The sequence below is a fragment of the Callospermophilus lateralis genome, unplaced genomic scaffold, assembly GCF_048772815.1.
Source record: "Callospermophilus lateralis isolate mCalLat2 unplaced genomic scaffold, mCalLat2.hap1 Scaffold_609, whole genome shotgun sequence".
Classification (NCBI taxonomy): Eukaryota; Metazoa; Chordata; class Mammalia; order Rodentia; family Sciuridae; genus Callospermophilus; species Callospermophilus lateralis.
Window position 1 is genome coordinate 105,664 of NW_027514618.1, and position 14,028 is coordinate 119,691.

Below are 14,028 nucleotides of genomic sequence, written 5' to 3' on the forward strand. Positions count from 1 at the left end.
TTCATAGTTAGAAAAGAAGCTAGTCAAATACTCAAAAGAATATTGTTATAAGTGGCAAAAATATAGATAAAAACCCAGTATAAAATTTTTAAAATGCTCAAATTATTTTCTGATTAAAAAGGAATATTTAAGCCTTGTAAAAATTGATAAATTAGCAATTGTAAAATTACTTTAATAGTAGGTTTTAATTGACTTGGATTTTAATTTGCATAGGATATGATGACAGGGCACATATGTATTTCTTAAAGAAGACCTAGACAAATTTCAAAGAAAAATATTGATCATATTGATTTTAATTAATATCTGAAGTTTTGTAAGTTATAAAACACCAGAAAAAAGATGAAAGTAACATCCACAATATGACTTAAGGATTTTGTAGCACATATCATTTGCCTGAATTCTAGAGAGAGGAAAACTCTGTACAGATTACTTACAGAAATTAAATCTGCATTGCAGTGTGTTTGAAATTGAATATTTGTAAAATACTAGGATGCATTATTAAGTATTTGGTTTTCATAAGTTCAGTTGAAAGAGATGATGACTACTGGGAAAATAATTTCACTTAAAATGAACCATATCTGAGTAACTAAATTTTCCATCTGATGAGTTTCTGCAGAAATGCTATAGTTCATGTCAGTTTCACTGAGATATTTGATAATCATTCATGATTGCACTATTTACAAATGAAGGTCCAGTATTGTTGAATCAATGTCTACTTAATAAAATTCTCTGATCAATAATACCATTGATGAAGATACAAAGTGCATTTTTGTTAAAATAAAGAAGAATGAAAATATGGGACATATAAATAATTCAATAAAATAAGTATAATGACTGCCTAAGATGAAGATTTTTTTGACATTCTAGGATATGAGCTCATAAACTAATGAGAAACCTATGATAAGCATATCTAATTATGCTGTGGTCAAATCTGTTGAGAGAATAAATTTATTTTTGGCTGGGGGAATAATTTACTAAGAATATACTAGTTGAGTAGTGGCTTGAGGGAAGGATAGGTCTTAATAAGCAGGGACTGGAGTGAGAGTCAGTGCAGGTGAATAAAACTGCATGTGAGCAAAGCACAGAGGTGAGAAATCATGAGACCTTCACAGAACCTTGGGAATCACATTAAAAGAATTTGGAATGTCATCTTCAAGAGTTTGGGTTTTATTTTCTAACCAATGACATTGTACATAATTGAATGTAAAGATTATTCTTGGAGCAGGATGTATCATGTGATGAATTAGAGACTTGATGAGGAAGATGGTAATCCCATGCAAAGATCAAATCATTCTGAGCTGTGGCATTAGGAATAGGTGGGATTGATGCAAGCAAAACTGAAGTATCACATTATTAGAATTCCAATATTTGAACATGTGGAAATCACTTGATGAATATTCATTGATTGAAATATATGAGAGATAAAACAGTGATGAAAATCAAGCAAATATCACTGTTTTTTAAAATCTTGTTTATAGTGGGAAGGAGAGAGGAGTAGTGGACAGAAACCACAAATACAATTTTAAAATAAGTCAGAAAATAAATGCTATTGAGAGACCCAAAGTAGTGAAAAAGTGAAGAAAGTGTTTGTGTGGTCCTAGGAATGTGCAACTTTAGATAAAGTGACCAGAAAAGAACTGACTGTGTTAATTGAATGAACAGGAGAGGGCGCTGAGAGAGTCAGTATCCAGGTATCTTGGAAAGATTTTCCTGATAGAAGGAATATCAGAAACAGATGTCTGAAGCAGAAGTGTGTTGAAGAAGTTCAGGACCCGTGGGGCTGGGGGATTGAGTGGGTGGGATAAAAGGTCACTGAAGAACTGGAGAGTCTCCTGTGTAAGCCCAGTGCCAGGGCTTTGGTTTTTATATGTGATTGAGAGAAGGTGTCAAAGAAGTGTAGTGATCTGACTTGGATGTTCACAGGATCTCTGTGACTGCTATGTTGAAAATAGTTTCAAAGGAGCAAAGTAAAGATAGGGAAATGGCTAGGAGGTTACTAGAGCAAGTATCTGGGGGCAGTAAAACGTTATCATAGAGCAAGTATTGCTGCTAATTTGATGAATCCTGAATAGAGAGATAATGGAAAACAAGTGATATAACCATTAGGTGAGGATAATAATGCTGGGGGTCACGTTAAATTTTAAGTACAAATAGTATTTTTAAGTAGATTTAGTAATTAGGTTTACAAGTCATCAGCATTCAGACCTCATGGAATAGCGTACACATTATTTGGAAAATGTGCTTAGTGAAAAACTGTTAAAAACATCACAGGAATTAAAAGTGTTGAGGTAAAAAAAATTAAAATATATATATATATATATAAACTTTCCTTAAATACTTGGAACATTTTTGGAAGACAAAATAGATAATTCTATTGCTTATCTTCCTTTTGTTGAGAAGTGCCCCGGGCACTGGACACTGACCAGGTATTATGTCCAAGCAGCCTGCTTCAGGTTTGGGCACTAGCATCAGTGAGAGATTCAGGGTGAGAATCATCTAAATAAGTGTTAGAACCAAATGAGACCTGGGAAGAGAGACTCTGGATACAAAAGCAAATATCCATATTATAGTAGTCTTGACTTGGGAGGAAATTTGAAGCAAAAGATGAGAAGCAAACATGCCAGAACTAATTTGTCTACTAATTAGTACACAGACAGGAGCTTTCTATAGGCCCTTTGACTCTTTGTGACTCTTGGGCTGAGATGTGTGTCAGAAGGTTAAAAGGCACAGTCAGCATTAAGCCTACAAGAGACCATGGAAGCTAAAATTTCATCTGCATACTAGGAAATCTGTTTCCCCATAACGGAGTGTGTGTTGCCTTTAGAAACATTAAAAATTACTTGTAAGCTAAAATGGAGAGGTCTCCACACAAAAAAAAAAAAAGATTTTTTTTAAAGTGGAGATTTAAGCAAGGGTAAAGAAATAGAGTTAATGATTTCTGTATTGTTCCACAATTCTAAAAGATATGACTATGAGATTGCTGCTTTTTATATTGAGCACAAATATTGCCTGTGATAGCTGCTTCCTTTTATGTACTCCCTTATTTATTTGTTTGTTTATTTATAACTTCTCATAGACTTAAAGAATTGCTGCTCATTTGTTGAGTACTGCCTGTGTGGAAGACTTTACCAGGAAAACATCAAAGTTACATATCTGCCTGATTTTTTAAAAATGAAGTAGACTTAAAAAATGTGATTCTTAGCATGACCTTGTAATTCACTCAATAAATTTATGTACTAATACAGAACTTGAATTTACTTAGCCCTAGTATGAAGAACCTTTGTGAATGAGGCTTCTATTGATTGAAAATATGGATCTTGTCAGAGCACATAAGTTTATCCAGGAAACATGTCCTATGATACCATTTTAGACAGGCTTGTCAGGACCCTCAGAGAATTGTAAAAATTGAGAATGGCAATACCTACTAGAGGCATTTTGTGAACCGATTAATAATCTGTATATCACTCTTCCATAATAATATTCCTTTTGAAAATGGCCTGTTTTTGTATGTGTGCATGTGTCTGAATATTTTAAATGACTGTTGAGCAAGAGGGGTTTAAAGAAAATAATTTACAATTATTTCCTTATATCATAGCTAACCCAAACACTCCATTGGGATTCCTACTTTTTGAAAGATATTTTCACTTGAAGGTGAGTTCTCCTTGAGAAAGATTTAAGAACCCAACACAGGAGAAAAATTAGGTTGTTCAATCATATTATTCCACTTTCTACATTCACAGTATTAAGATCAGTGACCAGAAATAAATAGCCTAAGGCAATGGAGCCAAGAAAGATAGTATCATCTTCCTAAACCTGGAAAGAAATTTCAAAGGTTTTATCACACAATGGAAAAATTTTTAACTATGTTTACACAACTAAACTTACTGTGTTATTTGGTACTGCTTTGGTTAGGCCATACAGGAGAAACTTTGTCTAATAATTTCTGTCAAATCTGTTAAACTTTCTAAAGGTAATTTTAAAGAATATATTAGTAGGGCTGGGGATGTGGCTCAAGCAGTAGTGTGCTCACCTGGCATGCGTGCGTGTGTCCGCCAAAAACTAAAAAATAAATATTAAAAAATTCTCTCTCTCTCTCTCTCTCTCAAAAAAAAGGAAAAGAAAATATTAGTAATGCATCCTTTTTATAAAACAAAACTGAAACAATCAAATCAGATATATTGTAATAATGTGACACTTCCATCTCATATAATCCTAAATCATATGCAAAAATTAAGGCTTTTAATAACCTTTGGGAAATAATCTATGTATATATGTTATATAGGAAAGATTACTGCTGTTTTTAAGTTGTTTAGGGATGAATATTTCTCTCTTTTTTTAGAACTTTAAATTATTAAAACAAAATGTATGCTATTTTCAAAAAGAATTAATTTATTCTAAATTAATTTAGAAAAATCATGTTTTCAACATGTTTATTGGCAATATATTTTTTAAATTTATGAATCATCTCACTGTACCCTCTATTCATTTGCTACTCCTGATTAAAACTTTCTGTTGATATGTGAACAATATATGCTATCTTATGCAAATTGAAGAATACTATAACCACATACATTTTAAACTGATCCTTTTCTGTGTTGTATTTCACAAAGGTGACACTACTTGTTTTGCCATTCTTCCTCTCTGTCCTCTCATGGCATTTAGATTGTCTCTTTTCTTTTCTGGTCTATTGCAAGCAGAAAGTCAGTGTACCTAACATTGTGTATTTGTGGTACTTATTTGATTTAATATGTAAAATGTCAATGAAATTAAAATTGGTATGTTAATGGGAGCTTACACTTCATATTTTTTTTACATATTTCCAACTTTCTTTTAAAAATTTGAGAGCAGTTCACACCCTTCCCTAGTAGGGTAGGATACTGTATGTTTTCCCATAATCTAAGCAATCCTTGAATACTATCAAATATTTTTAGATGATCTGTTAATGTTAAAATAGTGACTTAATTAACAGTGTTTTAATTTTTAAATATATGAGTAAGCTTGGTCTTGAGATATTTTAGGTTATTTATGGAGTGTGTGTCTGTGTGTGTGTGTGTGTGCATGCGTGCGTGCGTGCGCGTGCGCATGCGCACTCACCCACATGCACACTGCCATTTAAAGTGAAATAAAGATTCTTAAATGTTTCCTTTTAATAATGAGTCCTATAGTATCTTTGGATTTATTTTTATTTTACACATAAGTGAAAAAGCAGCTTTGATTTTTCTTTACACCGTGAAGAAATAGAAATAAATGTGGTTACTAAATCAACAAATAATGAAAACAATAAAGTGGAGGACCAAACATAGAATTTACTCTCTGCATTTTACACCTATAGCTTTGTTCTCTGAACTCTATGAATCTAGACTACTTGTTTCAAATGAGACATCCACATGTTGTTTAAAGTTGGAAAGCAGGACAGAATTATGTATTCTCATACACGTCTCCATAATGTAATGGAGAGAACAGTTGACAACTTTGGGAAGGTTCTCAACATGTGATATTACCAGAATAAATTTTATAATGTACAATACTCTCTACTTTCTAAAATTGTAGAGAAAAAAAGTGGAACTTCTTTTTTTTTTTCTGGTATCTCTTTCCTCAGGGATTAGGACAGCCCATAGCTTCAGGCAAAATGCTGGAATTTTGTTAATGGTGTATGGGGGAAAGAAACAATTCTGGGAATTTTGAATTAAATTATATAGAACTGAAAAAGGAAGGCCAGAGGAGAATTTTAACAGGAGTATGACACATTTACATTTTCATGTTTTTGCTTATTTATTCATTTTCTTATTTAATAAAAAAGATTAATATTGACAAGTATGTTAGAAAATCTGGGTATTTAGATGACATATGCTCAATTTTTTTTCTAGTTTTTTTCATTTGACCCTCGACTTTTGTGGGTTGTTTTTACTACCATGATAATTTGATTTATTAATGGGGCTTGCAGCCGCTGCATCACATTGTGAAAGGCACTGTGATGTTTAGCTTTTAGAATATCTATGACACTCTAACTTAAATTTTCCATTCCTGCATAAACATTAACAAATTTTAACTTAATAGTTATCATTATGAAAAATGTGCTTTACAAGACACCATGATAGCAATTGAGATTGTTTCCCCTTTACTTTCATTACAATCATTAAATTAATTAATTGACCAGTGCTTATCATGAGCCATATTTTATAACATGTTATAGCCTTTCAATGAGTGTCTGTTAACTATGCAATTATTGAAATAATGTGACCTTCCCAGATGTGGTTGTACAATGTATGGCAAACTCTGTGGTACTGGAAATTATAACTGTACCTCAGGTGTTAGCTTGGGGTTGTGAAGGAAGGAATTATTCAAGGTATGGCAGCCATTTCACATATTGGTGTTTTCTTCCTTAAGAGACTATTTTCCAAACAAAACTTACTCCAGAAATAAGTAATTTTCCTCCCCTAATCCCTGACAACTCTCCAAAACTACTTATATCACATAATTAGCATTTTCTGTAACTATTTCTGCAAGAGGAATCTTTAAGAGAATGTTCAAAGAGAGTGCATGAGGAACCTAAATTTAGGAATGTATAAAATGTGCAATAATGATAAGAATAGAAATTACAGGATATGAAGAAACACTGTCGATGACTTCTTGGCACTTCACAAATTGAAATACAGATAACCAGATGAAGCAGAGAGGAAAAAAAATAATTCTAAAACTATATAATCCCAAAGTGTCAATTTAAGAATGTGCAGTATTTATACATAAAGCATACATGTCTATGACACATATGATATTTCACACCTATGTTGGCTTTGCCTATTTGAATTTTTGGTCATGTAAAAGTAAATATAATGTTCATATTGATATGAATATAAGGAAAACTGTATAATTAGAAGTCACATATTCCAATATTTTAATAAGTAAGCTTAGTTTGAACACTTAGAATGCATAGACATGTGCTTATATATTTTCATAGTTGTATTTAGACCATAATCTAAGAAAAAGACTTTAAAAAAAAAAAATAATGACCCACTCTTTTTCAAATTCTGGAAGTGTTTGGATATAGTTATGTGCCTACAGTTTTTATTAAAAGTTTTTCTCTAGCTTTGTTCACGTCTCTTTTACTCAGTAAGATGGCTCTATCATATATAGAAATAAAATATTTGGGCTAATTACCACTAAAGTATGTGTAAGAAGCAAAATGTCAAATATTTTTGTTAAAATCAGGAGTTTAAAAAACATTAATGCAGAATGATTGAAATATTGAAATTAGGCACAAGTGAATGAAAATTTTAAAATATCTTCCAAAGAGTATAAGAAAAATAAAATTAACTTAAAATATTCTATACAAAAAGTTAAACATTTTAAAACGTAAAGAACTTTTATAAATTATATTTAAAATACTACCCTCCCAATCGAAAAACCAAACAAAGGCCAAACACAGGCATTTCAAATAAACATTAAAAATAAAAACAGGGGCTGTGGATATAGCTCAGTTGGTAGAGAGCTTGCCTTGCTTGCACAAGACCCTGGGTTAAATCCCTAGCACCATACACACAACAAACTAAAAACTATATAATAGAAATGTTCAAATCACTGTAATCAAAAATAGGTTACTATTGGGTATGAAAGCTATTTTTTCCCTATCAAACTAACACATATTTAACAAATGAGTGTGCACTTTTTTATGGCCAGGGTGCATTGAAACTGACACACTTTAAGTGTGATACATTAAAATAACCATTTCAGGACAGAATTTGCTAGTATAGCATGCAATCTTTAAGTCCATGCATATATACCTTGTGATTCCACTTCTTTTCTAAGACTATACCTACCCATACAGGTTATAATTTTGTCTATTATAATATATAACAAGGGAAAGAAACAATAGCCTCCATGTCCACATATGAGATTGTTTATCAACCTTCTGATATGCCATAATGAATCAAATTTTCATACATCTATTAAAATGATTTAAAAAAAAACATTAGAAAATACTCTTTATATCTTGATAAAAGAAATTTTAAGAAACAGCTTTTATTTATCAATTTGAAATAATTTTTAAAAATTTGCCTTAAAATCATGAACAAAAAATCAATTAAAACATAAAACTTGCCAGGCATGGTGAAGCATGCCTGTAATCCCAGGACTCTAGATGCTGAGACAGGAGGATTTCCAGTTCAAAGCCAGCCTCAACAATGGTGAGGCGCTAAGCAACTCATCAAGACCCTGTCTCTAATAAAACACAAAATAGGAATGGGGATGTGGCTCAGTGATCAAGTGCTTCTGAGTTCAATCCCTGGTACCCCCCTAACAGTAATTTGAAACTCATTGACCAACCTCTTCTGCCTACCTGCCAATAGTAGTACTCACTGTTGTTCTGTGCTTTTGTGAAGGCAACTTCTGTATTTTCTGTAGATGTGTGTGGTCACGTGGTAGTTTTCTTTCTGTGTCTGCCTTATTTTATTTAATAAGATGTCATTCAGGTTCATCCATGTTGTTGCAAATGACAGAGTTTCATTTTTTGTGGCTCACTTATATTCCATTGTAGTGTGTGTGTGTGTGTGTGTGTGTGTGTGTGAGAGAGAGAGAGAGAGAGAAAGAGAGAGAGAGAGAGAGAGAGAGAGAGATAACATCACATATATCATATTTATTTATCCATTTACTTTTTAATAGATACTTAGGAGAATTCTTTACCTTGTTTTTGTAAACAGTGCTGCTATAAACATGAGGTTGCCGATATCTCTTCAACATATTGATTTCATTTTCTTTGGAGATATGCCCAGTGATAGTGCTTGCTGTATCATATGGTAGCTTGATGGTTAATTTTTTGAGGAACATATATATTAGTTTCCATATATGTTATACTTCTTTACATCCCTACCAACATTATGTTAGATTTCACTTTTATCAACATTTATCTTGTTTTTATATTAATAACCATTGTAACTAGAAGGAGATGATATGTCATTGTGGTTTTTATTTTGTATTTGCCTAATGATTACTGATGTTGAGCATTTTTTGGCATTTATATTTTTATTTTCTTTTTACAAATATCATTTAGATCTTTATTAACATTATTCATTATGTTGCTATTGAATAGTTTGTGTTGCTTATATATTCTGGATATTATTAACCCCTTATCAGATTACAATTGGCAGATGTTATCTCCTCTAGGGTGTCTCTTTACTCTGCTGATTATTTCCTTTTCTGTGCAGAAGATTTGTTATAATCCTGTTTGTCTACTTTTGCTTTTGTTGTCTGTGCATTGGAGGCCTTATCAAAAAACTCCTTGCCCAGACCAATATCATGGAGACTTTCCCTTGTTCTCCTTTACTGATTTTATCATTTCAGGAATTACATTTAAGTCTTTAATCCATTTTAAGTTGATGTGTGAATATGGTGAGAGATAAAGGTTTTGTTTCATTCTTTCTTCTGCATGTGGGAGATCAAATTCTCCAAGCATATTTATTTTTAAAGAGTTCTTTTCCCCGTGTGTGTCCTGAGTGTCTTTATTGAAAATCTGTTGGGTATAGATGTGTGGGTTCATTTCTGGGCTCTTTTGTTCCATTGGTCTGTGTGCCAGTTTTATGTATGTGCCAATACAATGCTGGGGTTTTTTGACAGTTAAAAAGTATATATATTTATGCACAATATGATGTTTTGGAAAGTATACATTATGGAATGAATAAATTAACCTAATTAACAAATGCATCACCTCATATATTTATCATTTTACAGTGAGAGTACTTAAACCTCTTAATGATTATGATTTACTTCACATTTTATACATTCTTGTTTTCTAGTTTTCAAAAATGAGCAGGTTATTTTTAATATTTGAGAAATACAACACACTATTACAAAAATATGAATAAAAATATGGAAATTTATACACATGGAAAGCAGAAAATTATGACAAATAGCTCCTCATTTATTTTATTTTTCTATCATATACATATTATGTATAATCAAATGCTTTTTTATTGATACCTTGTACTAAAATAAAAATGCTCATTAAATGCAATTGCTTTTAATGGGTTTCAGAATTGTTTTCCAGATCATTATGTCAGTTGTGCCTAATTTTTACCCTGTTTTTTTCAGTCATATTATATCTTTCCCTGTAGACTGTCCTTTTACAGCTTTTATTTAGAAAATGGATGTGCAATTTTAGGAAAATTAATTTATTGCCTTTCACATTAGCATAACATTCTGTTACTCATGTTATGATTTTGTTTAGGATCTGCTGGACATCCGTAATAGGTGATCATGCATGCAATACCTATAATACTACCTGTGAAATCTACTCTCATGTCTGGCCTGGGCACAATCAGTTCAGCAGGCTTGTTTTTTTTTTTTTTTTTATAAGCCAAAACTGTGACTGTCACCATTTAATATATTCAGTATTGACCAAATTATTTTTCTTATGATTAAGAATGCATTTCAGTATTAAAGTTCATACACTCCTGTAACTGTATTTTGAGAACCGTCTGATAAAATTTAACACACTTCAGAATTTCTCATAGATTTTTCTTCTTATGCTACAAATACTTGAATTAGAAAATGCTTGGCTTAATGATAAATAGTAAAATATCTTTCAATTTCTAAGTTTGTTTATTCCAGTTTAATATCCTTTCTTCAACTCAGACGAAAGAGTACAATATTTAACCTCATCTAGTTAGTTTAATAATTGTTAAATAATTAGTTTAACTTATTTTAGTTTAATAATTGTTAAAAAAAGCTTTAACAATTATCTTGTGTTCAAGTTATTACAATAATTTTTGTTGTTGTTGTTGTTAAGGTAGATGCTTCCTTAAATCCACTCTTCCTGTCATTACCTTGAAATTTTTGGAAACATAATTCTACTTTTATTTCTCTTTCTGCCTGGATTTCAGGGACATCTTGTTGAGTATTTTACAAAACCATTCTCAAGTGTCACAATACTCTCACGATTGACTCCAGTATTTCCTTTTTTTCCAAGAATGGAGACTGTTTGCTTTTAATAATTGAAGATCATTAACTAATTGTAAGTTTTGACCCATTTTGGTAGTTGCTTCTCAGACAGTTCTTCATGTGCTTATAACATTGCTATTTGTTTACACCAATTCTATAAAACTTCTGATATACAGCATACCATGATTTCTAATTCACTGTTTACCTTTCTACTGCTACCTACCATTTTCTATAGTGTCTTTGTCAGTCTATATTTATGTTCATGATTCCCAAGTCTTCTCTCTTTCAAATCTTTTTCCTTCTTCCTGATCTATGCTACAAATTAATGTTTACCATTATTTAAATTCATTCTTTAAATATAAATTTCGAGCTTTACACTTTTAGAAATTAACATAGCACATACTTACACAAATTTTTAAATATATAAAAACAAAGATAACTACATATTTATAATTTGTAATAGTTTAATAATAAAAATTCTAAATATCTGTCAATAGAAAAGTGGGGTAGATAAGATTATTCTGTATATACAAATCTTTTTAGTCATTAAAAAGAATAAAATAAATCTGAGGTTGAATTCTGTCCATGATGTTTAAGCAAAACTAAAAACAAAACAAAAATACAAGTAACATAACAAACATTAATAATATTAATGTACATTTGCTTCAAAAAGAAATTGCATGTATATGTGCCATATTTGTGAGCAGGTATAAAATCTATAAAAATCCTTGGCAGAGTCAGGTTAGATTGTTAAAATGCTTCCTTAAAGGTTTGGATAGGAATGATGCTCTTCATTTCTCAAAGGAGTGTATGTGTGTGTGTGTGTGTGTGTGTGTGTGTGTGTGTGTGTGTGTGTGTGTGTTTGTGCATGCACACACACACATACAGAGAGAGAGAGAGAGAGAGAGAGAGAGAGAGAGAGAGAGAGAGAGAGGAAGGAAGGAAGGAAGGAAGGAACAGGAAAGACCTTATAATAGTGAAAAACAAATCTTTAATTGCCGTGAAGGCAAATTTATCCTCCCTTTCATCCATTGACATTGAGAAATTTCACAGAAACAAAATCTCATTTATTTACAAAGTACAAACCACCAGTTTCTAAACTTGTGTCATTCACAACAAAAATATCAGATGAAGCCAAATACCCTTGACTTTGTCCAGGCTACTATACAGTACTTGTGCAATACAAATGCACGCACCTACTAAGCTGCAGTAACACAGATTCTTCTAATGATGTTTCACTATACACTAGAAATGCTCTTCCATAAAGAATTCTCTGCCTTTGGTACACTCCTCATCCAATCAAAAATCCTTTCCACCTGATTACAGTTAGTTCCAATAATATAATTTTTTCTTCTTTATTCTTGTTTCGCATATTTTGAGGGTGTTATTTTCACACTTAACTAGTCTTCCAAGTGCTTTTTTTTTAATAGAGATTGAACTCAGGGATGCTTATCCACTGAGCCATATACCCAGCCAACCCTTTTTTTGTATTTTATTTAGAGAAGAGTCTCACTGAATTGCTTAGGGCCTTGCAAAGTTGCTGAGGCTGCCTTGTAATCCTCCTGCCTCAGCCTCCTGAGCCACTGGGATTACAGGCATGCACTGGCTTGTTGTCTTCTTCTTTTAATTGTAAATTCTTTCAGTTTATCTTAAGATCTGGTTTCTTAATGTGTCGATGAAATTACTGTATTTACATACAATATTATCATTTACTTTTAAATCTTCTTTCAGTAGTTCATAAGTTCTAGGGCATGGGCCTTGTTCAATAGATACTAATAGCACTGTAGTGTCTGATGCTGTTTTGTGTACTCAATGGTAGCAGCAATATCTAAATTTGACAATAATATAATAAATGTAGATTTTTTTTTTGTACTAGGGATTTAACCCAGGGGCACTTAAACGCTGAGCCACATCCCCAACCGTTTTTTAAAAATATTTTATTTATTCTCACTGTATTGCTTAGGGCCTCACTAAGTTGCTGGGAGGCTGGCTTTGAACTCACAATCAATCTTCCTGCCTCAGCCTCCAGAGACACTGGAATTAGAGGTGTGTGCTACCACAACCAGCTAGAAATATTTTTTTTATCACACTTTAGTTCTTCAAACCTTTATTTATCTAAACATTACAGAAACTACTTAAGATTCTTAATATTAACATAAGAAAAGTCTTTGAATCCTTAGCAACATATTTCTTCTATGGTTTTACTAATTATATAGAAATACTTTCAGCACTTTGAAGTTCTATGATTACTTCCAGCTTACCATGAGAACGTTTTAAGATCAGAAGATGCATGGTTGCTTCAAAATATTGTACTTTGAAGTAACTTCCAATAACAACTTTTAATTTGCTCCTATACTTGACTTACTCTCCATCTAGTAAATCAAAATTTTATAAAGAAGTGTTTCTTCCACCAGAAGGCAGTTTACACAGGTTATATGTGCAGCTGTAATATGAAAGCTTAATGCTATCTTTAAACATCATTGGGTTAACTCAGCCTTAGGAAATATATGTCCTTTTCTTGCCAACTTTACCTTTTATTTTCAGAGAATCATGGTTTGAGTGATGGGGTTGAAGAACTTTGACAAACTGAGTCATAAAATTTGTATCAAACTTGAAGTAATTGTGCTATAAACAAAGTGACAGGGCACGTGGCCCATATGCTTATGCACAGTGATTTGCTGATGAAAAGGCGAGTATAACCTTAAGCAAGTCACTTGGGATACTGGTTAAGTCACTTGGGATACTGAAGACAATCCAGTGCTCTGTGGCATACACTGTCTGTGAGTTAGATCTCACATAAGTTTGTTTATAGCCTTGCCTCATGTATTTCACAGGCTTTTCCCTTCCTTTCAAGACTTATGAATTTTATCCAATGTATTTATTATAAATACTCAGATAAACTAGATTAATACAATTGATTTTTTTTTAATTTCCACTAATTTCTTTTAGGCCTCAGAAACAAAATTTAGCCTTGGTTGTATTTTTTACTTCTTAAAACCCTTTTTGTCTCTTTTGAGGTAGCCAGCCTGAGAATGTTTTTCTGATCACAATGCAATAAATTGAGAAGTGTTTTCTTTAAAATTGGTGAGGTAAAAT

The 14,028-nt window shown here is 32.0% G+C and overlaps 1 pseudogene; it reads left to right on the plus strand.

The window, feature by feature from the left end:
* The window catches only part of LOC143389226 (ephrin type-A receptor 6-like), a 160,474-nt pseudogene that overhangs the window by 40,870 nt on the left and 105,576 nt on the right, over positions 1-14,028 (plus strand).